This window comes from Arachis ipaensis, chromosome B1, assembly GCF_059453495.1.
Source record: "Arachis ipaensis isolate K30076 ecotype BB chromosome B1, ASM5945349v1, whole genome shotgun sequence".
NCBI classification, from domain to species: domain Eukaryota; kingdom Viridiplantae; phylum Streptophyta; class Magnoliopsida; order Fabales; family Fabaceae; genus Arachis; species Arachis ipaensis.
Genome location: NC_142436.1, coordinates 52230415 through 52238121, shown reverse-complemented (window position 1 = coordinate 52238121; position 7707 = coordinate 52230415).

Below are 7707 nucleotides of genomic sequence, written 5' to 3'. Positions count from 1 at the left end.
AAAAAAAATTATTATATTTTTATACAAAAATTTAAAAAAATAAAAAATAAATTATGTTTTTTATTTATATTTCTGTATTATTTGTATTAGAAAAGACAAGTAATTTAATAATTAAATATTTTTAAATATAATATATGTATTTATATTTTATTTATCAAACATAATTTTATATTTTTGTATTTTTATTTTAGTGTTTCATGCTTATAAATAAACTGCAGCCTATATTGCCCAGACAGATTGATTTGCTCATGTTGACGTTTGTGATCTTTGTGTTATGTTTTCTTGATCCTTTTAATTTTGGTAGAGTATTGTGTTGTACCTTTTGTGACTTCTGTGATCTTGTATTTGAGCTTTTTCACCTTATTTTTGGATTTTTTTTAATGAGAGTTTGAGCTATTGAGAAAAAAAATACCTTAACTTGACAACCCCTCTTGTTTTTTTTCTCATTCCTTAGCTTTGTTTTGAATATGAGAGTACTTCGAATAATAAGGTGATACTGCACATAAATACCTCAGTTTATTTGTTAATTTATAATTCTTCTTTGATAATTTTTCGTTATTAAATTACATGTTCACTATATGTTTGTAAAAAAAATTATATACATATAAAAAATTAATTATCCTATATTTATATATAAATACATATTATGTAATTTATTTTTAATTTTTAATTTATATTATAATATATATTTTATATAAATTATTAATTTAATGATTAATTTTTAATATATAAATAATATGATTTATTTGTCAAAAGGTGATAAAAGGAGGAGGAAAAGAGGGGTTGGGTTCCTATATGCATATTGCACGAGTAGTAGTAGTAGTACGTAGACAATCAACTACCATTTCTTTAAGCACCCAAAAAATTAAGGGAAAAAAAAAAATAAAAACGAAAAGAAAGAAAAGAAACACTACCCATATTGATGCCCTATTACTGATGACTCTGCCAAACGGATTTGAACGACCTATACGAGGACTAAGTAGTGAGCCATAAACTTAGTTGTTGCTTCAAGTTGCTATCTATCTTAATAATATATGCATCCAAAATCCTTTTTAGCAAATGTTTTAAGGAAAAGTCTAGGGGCCAGCAGTTTTGTTGAATTTTGGCCAGCATGTAGCCAGCAGAGAAATGTGAGTCATTGGATGAAATCTCACACCAATCTCACACCATTAAATCATCATTAATGGCTATTTAATGGCTACCAATCACAAAAATTGCTGGCCCCTAGCATTACTCATGTTTTAAATTGCACCTATTCCTCTTATGAAAAGTCTTGCAGCAAAAGTCAAAGGAGTACAAAAATTCCACCTGCCATTAATAATTCTTAATTAATCCACCTATATTTTAGGTGATATCCAATATATATTTTAAAAGAGATTATTAGAACCTACGGGTAAAAATTTATATTGTAATGATATATATACATATGAGTTAGAATGAATAAGTAACTCATAAATTGAATAAATTATCTAAAATAGTACTCAAAAGTTTATATTAGATACAAAAATAATTTGAACAGACACTAACGATAAATAAATTTTTAAAAAATCTAAAAATGCGATAAAAAATATTAAATATATATTTTAAAAAAAGATTTTATAAATTAGATTTTGATACAAATTTTTGTAAATAATATTAGAAAAATAAGATCTTTTTGCTTTTGAAATTTGGTAATTTTATGTTAAGTAATTTTTTATATTTTTTGTGAATGATAAAATTTTTTTAAAAAATAATGAAAAATTAAAAATCAAATTTTACTCTAAATTTTTTTAGGGGTATGTATGGTTTTGGTCCCAAAAGTTTAGCCCCAGAATCGAAACCGTCCCTCATCTAATTTTCGATTTAAAATCGTCCTTAACGTTTTTTTTCGTATTAAAATCGTCATTTTTAATAAAATTTTTTGTTTTATTCCTAAACTATCCCTATTCCTATTTTAATAATAAAAATTATAAAATAAAAAAAAAAAGAGAAAACGCATGTTGGGAGGAGGGGGAAGAAAACGCGTTTTGGAGGGGGGGTGTGGAAGAAAAGGGTATATGAAGGGGGAGGGGGAAGGGGGGAGGGGGACGGTGTCGGCGAGCCTCCGTCGTTGCCGCCGTGACCTCGTCGTCACCGCCACCTCCTCCAGAACTCTGATGATGATGACGATGAATGGGGAAGGGAGCCGCCGTCCCGCCGCCGCAGTCTCGTCGTCCCGCCGCTGCAGCCGCTGCCTCTCTCTTGTCCAGATCAACCGCGACCCTCTCCCCTCCTTCTCTTCTTTTCTGTCTCAGATCTCCTCGAACCAGAGCTCACCACCGGCGAGCCTCTCCTGCTTCACCACCACGCAGCAACGTGGAGTCTCCTCTGTTTCACCACCGCCAGCGAGCCTCCCTGCTTTCCCTCCCTCAGTCCCTGTTGCAGAAGAAATCAGAGCCACCACTACCTGTTACCCTCCCTCTAGCCCCTTGATTTGATTCTGGGTTAGTTTAGCTGGATTTTAATTTTCTGTTAGTTGATTTTAGGTTATTGAATTGCTAAAAGTTGCTGCTGAATTGTTGTTGTTATTGTTGAATTAGCTTAGGTTATTAAATTTCTGTTAATGGTTAATTGTATACAAGATCCATGGTTGTTGTTCTTCTGCATCTGGTTGTTGCTATTGAATTTGATGTTTGGTCTGGATTTTCCTAACCTGTTCTTGTTCTTGTTCTGAATTTTCCTAATCTGGATTTTGTTAACTGTATCTAAAATTTTGAAATTTTGAGTTTTGTTAATGGAAGAAGAATTTTTATTCTGAAATTGTTTTGAATCTGGAATTGAAGAATTTGTTAATGGAAGAAGAAAAACAATTCTCCTGAAAGAAGAAGAACAAGAAGAATGAAATGGTGGAAAAAAAGGGTATTTTTGTCATTTAGAAAAAAATTTATTAAAAAGGACGATTTAAAATGAAATGCAACATTAAGGACGATTTTAAATCGAAAATTACAAGAGGGACGATTTCGATTCTGACAAAAAACTTTTGGGACCAAAACCATAATTACCCCATTTTTTTATGCACCTTCTAAATATTTAGTCAAATGTTGCCGACAAAATTCGGATCAAATAGATAAGTCGTCTGCTAAATACGAAAGTTTTTTGTCATCACTTATAAAAAGTATAATATTTATTGATTATTTTTGTTGCATTTTTAAATATTCAAGGACTATTTTGTAGATAACTTTTTTTAAAGATCATTTTGTCAAAATATCTGAATACTTTTGGTACCAAATTATTAGTTAACTCATTTTTTATAATATATATATTTTTTATAAATCTAAATATTAGATAAGATTGAGCAAATAACATATAATGAAGATATATCATCTATACCAAATTTAATTTACTGAAATCAAATGGCAATAATAGAAGGATAAAATGGTACACGAACGTTCATGTCATTGATCAAAAAAATTTTAAAAGATACTAACGACAAAAAGGTTCTCGAAAAATTTAAAAATACGATAAAAAGAATTAGATATTAAATGTATATTCTAAAGAAAGACTTTAGAAATTAGATTTTGATACAATTTTTTATAATTATATTAAAAAAAAGATATTTTCATCCTCAAAAATTGGTAATTTTATGTCAAATAAATCTTTTATTTCTTTTAGTGTGAATGACCACATTTTTTAAAAAATAAAAAAAATCTAGAGATAAAAATTTTACTTTAAATTTTTTATGCACCTTCTAAATATTTATTTAAATATAGTCACAAAAATTCGGATCAAATGAATAAGTTGTTTGCTAAATACAAATTTTTTTGTCATTTACAACAAATATATATAATACTTATTAATTATTTTTATCGCATTCTCAAATCAGTCAGAAGTTATTTTGTCGATAACATTTTTTAAAGTTTTTTGTTAGCAACTTAAATTTTTGGTAACAAATTAATAATTAACCCTAATCAAAAGAACTCTTTGTTTTTCTATATTTTTAACAAATATTTTATATTGTTTTTTAAATATATAAAATTACACAAATAATTTTTGGATTGAGATAAAAGTTTTTAGAAATAACTTTTAATATATAAAAACTTAATTAAATAATAAATTTTTACAAAAAAACTTATCTAATATGTATTCTAAGGATACATAATAAACTTATCATTAATAAAAAAATTTAAATATTTTTATTTAATAAATATAAAATAAATATATTAAAAACTTAAATTTTTTATATTTTTAATAAAAATTTATTTATTTTTTAATTCTAATATATTTTTTAGAACATATGATAGATAAACTCATATATATGCCAATGAGTTATAGCTCAAATGGCATAGTCTCTTCATACTCATTTAAGAGGTTGCGGGTTCGAGTCTTCTATCTTTGGTAAAAAAAAAAAAAAGAAAAAAAAAAACTCATATATATAGGGTGTGTTTGGAAAACTCGTTGGAAGGGAAGAAGTACACTTCTTGAAAGCTTCAACTTTTGGTTTGGCAAAATTTTTTTCCATGAACGCAGAAGTGATTCTGCTGCCAAAACCAACGTTTACAAGAAGCAACTATTTTTAGCTTCTGCGTTTTCCTAACGAGCTTTTTAGCCATGATACTAACCATTTATTTATCTTTTACCAACTTTATCCTTCATGTATGTTATTATATTATTTATAAAATTCTTGTTATTTCTATTTATATGAGATCTATTTTTTTATTATTTATTTTTTTTATTTTTTTTCAACTGTTTGTTTGATATTATACACTTTTATAATTGTGATTTTTGTGTATTATGTTTGTTATTATCTTTTTATAATATGATTTATTGATTCTATTAGGTAAAGTAAATTAAACAAAAAATTAACTGTAAATAATAATAATAATAATAATAATAATAATAATAATAATAATAATAATAATAATAATAATAAATTATAGCATACTAAAAAAAGAGTACTAAAAATACTAAAAATATACTATATAAAAAGATCATCAAGAATTTTCAGATTTGTTTCAATTACTATAAAGTAAATATTTAATTTTTTTATTATTTTTAGTACTCTCTTTTATAATTGTAATTCTCATATACTATGTTTTAGTGTATTTTTTTATAATATAGATTATGATTCTATTAAAAAAAATTAAATAAAAAATTAATCATAGATAATAATAAAATCATAAACGTTGGATTCCAAATTAATATTAAGAATAAGATTATTGAGAGTATTAGAATAAGAATACGATGTAAAAAAATATTAAGATAACATTCTTAGTTAATACTTAAAAAAATGTAACATATTTGATTAAATATTCTTTTATATATTTATAAAATTTATATTGTTTTATTTTTATTTAAAAATATATTTTATTTATTTTTATATATTATTTTTATTTTAATAAGTAAATATTAATTTTATTATAAAATTAACTAATAAGATTTATTTAAATATCTAAATTAAAATTATAGGATAATATAAAAAAATTATTTAATTTGAGGTCTATTTTAATAATTTTTTATCTAAAAGTGATTTTGAATGGTACAAGCCAAACAACATTTATTTTATTATAATCAATTTTGATACAAAAATTACCAAACATAAATCACTTTAATACAAATTTACTTTTTATCAAAATCAAGTTTGTAAAATCAATTTTATACAAACTTTCATTTACAAACTGTAATTCAAACACACACAATCTTCATGGGCTCATGGGAATTTGAAGTGGAACAGCTAGGATGCGGAATAGAAGAATATAAAGAGAATGGAAACTGGCACAAACTAGCTAGCAAGGATAATGAAAAGTTGAAAAAACAAAAAACCACTAAATGTTAGTTAACTAGTAAACGACAGGTTTTTTTTTCCACTTTGGTTATTTTAAATATTTGTTTATTAACAGTGAATGGCAATTGCATACACTGTTTGATTTGTTTATAACTATATACATATGGGGCCTGCAGAGGCTAGTCTAGGAACATCTTGGAGTTTGGGAATGTTATAGGGACAATGTCTTTTAGCAGTCAAGGTCCATTAGAAGCAGACAACTTCATTGAGATAAACAAATCTCTCTTATAAATTTATAATTATATGCGCTTCAATAATGATGACATGCCAATTATCAAAGACCAAATGGTCCAAAAAGATGTGGATTAGTGCTCATTTCATGCAATTAATTTAATTCGGAGCCCAAGTGGGAATAGATAGATTCAAATTGAATAATAATACTATTAGTAACACTATCCATGTGAAATTATTGTTTTAGGTTTAGAATTTTATATTTGAATTATAGGAATAAAATAGGTTTAGTTGGAGACTATTACTCTATTTAACTAAGGTAAAGTGTATATTTTTTAATATCAGGAACTAAAATAATATAAAAAAAAATAATTTTTAATCATTAATATTTTAATTAAGTTTTAATTTCATTTATAATATTTAAAATATTTTTATTTAAAATATTTTATTTCATTCTATTTTTGTCTTCTATTTAAAATTAATTTTTTAAAAAAATATTTTTCTTCTATTATTATCTTCTTCCTTCTCTTATTTTTTTACTATTTTTATTTTCAAATTATTATCGTCACTATGACTACTACAGTTACGATTTTAGCCATTATTTAGAATAAAATCATAATAGGAAAAGATATTTTTGGAAGCAAAAAAATATTAATTTTGATGGAGGACTAAAATAAGACGAAAAAAGATGTTTAAAATAAAAATAGGATGTTCGTTTCAAATATTAGAGCGACAAAATTAGGACTTAAATCAAATTATTAGGGATTTAAAAATATTTTATTTAAAATACTCCTAACATTTAATTTCATTCAATTTCGTCCTTAATATTTAAAATAATAAGCTTCGATTTTATTCTTAATATTAATTTTTTGATAGCCAACTGTTACTCAACATTTTTTTTTGAATTTTACCCTTAAATATTTCTTTCATTCTCAATTTCAATCCTAATTCTAACCTTAAATCAATTTCAATCTTAACCTTGAATCTCCACTACCCTTCACCACTACGGCAACTATCAGTATCCCTCTCCTCTGTAACATCCTAACTACCAAAGTTAACGCTTCCGGCTGCGCGACTCTGATAGTTCAGACATTACGACGACTTCTATATTATTTAATACTAAAATATGAGCCTGTTTAAAACTTTAAACCGTAATACCGCTCCCAAAAATACTTTCGTTCGATAACGTACATCCATAAATACCATTTAACTTACAAAAACTCATAAAGAGTACATCCATATATATATACATACATATATATAAGTAATATTACAAACATAATCCAATACAATTCCTATCCCTCTTACAGATTATATCAAGATAAAGGCGAGGGTACAATAGACCATAACTAAAACAATACAGAGCATCACAACAACAATTAAATAAGCTCTTCGTAACTTCTGCGCCCATATCTTGAAAGGGGAAAAATGTAGGGGGGGTGAGAACATCATCCTCGAAAGGGTTCTCAGTAGAGGGTTTTTTGGGAATTACTGTAATAGGATACGTGAAGATAAACCGTACCAGTGATTAATAACCGTCTTATGCCTCTTTTCAAAAATAACAGTTTACAATAAAAGTAAAGTCGGAAATCTTTTCTGAAAAAGGAACCATTCAATTCTCAAAAACTCAAAAGCCCTTCAAAACAGTTTATCTATGTTGAACCAAAATAGCCTTTCATATTTTATTCCAAACCAGAAACACAACCGAAATCAACCGTCGGTTCATCTCATTCCAA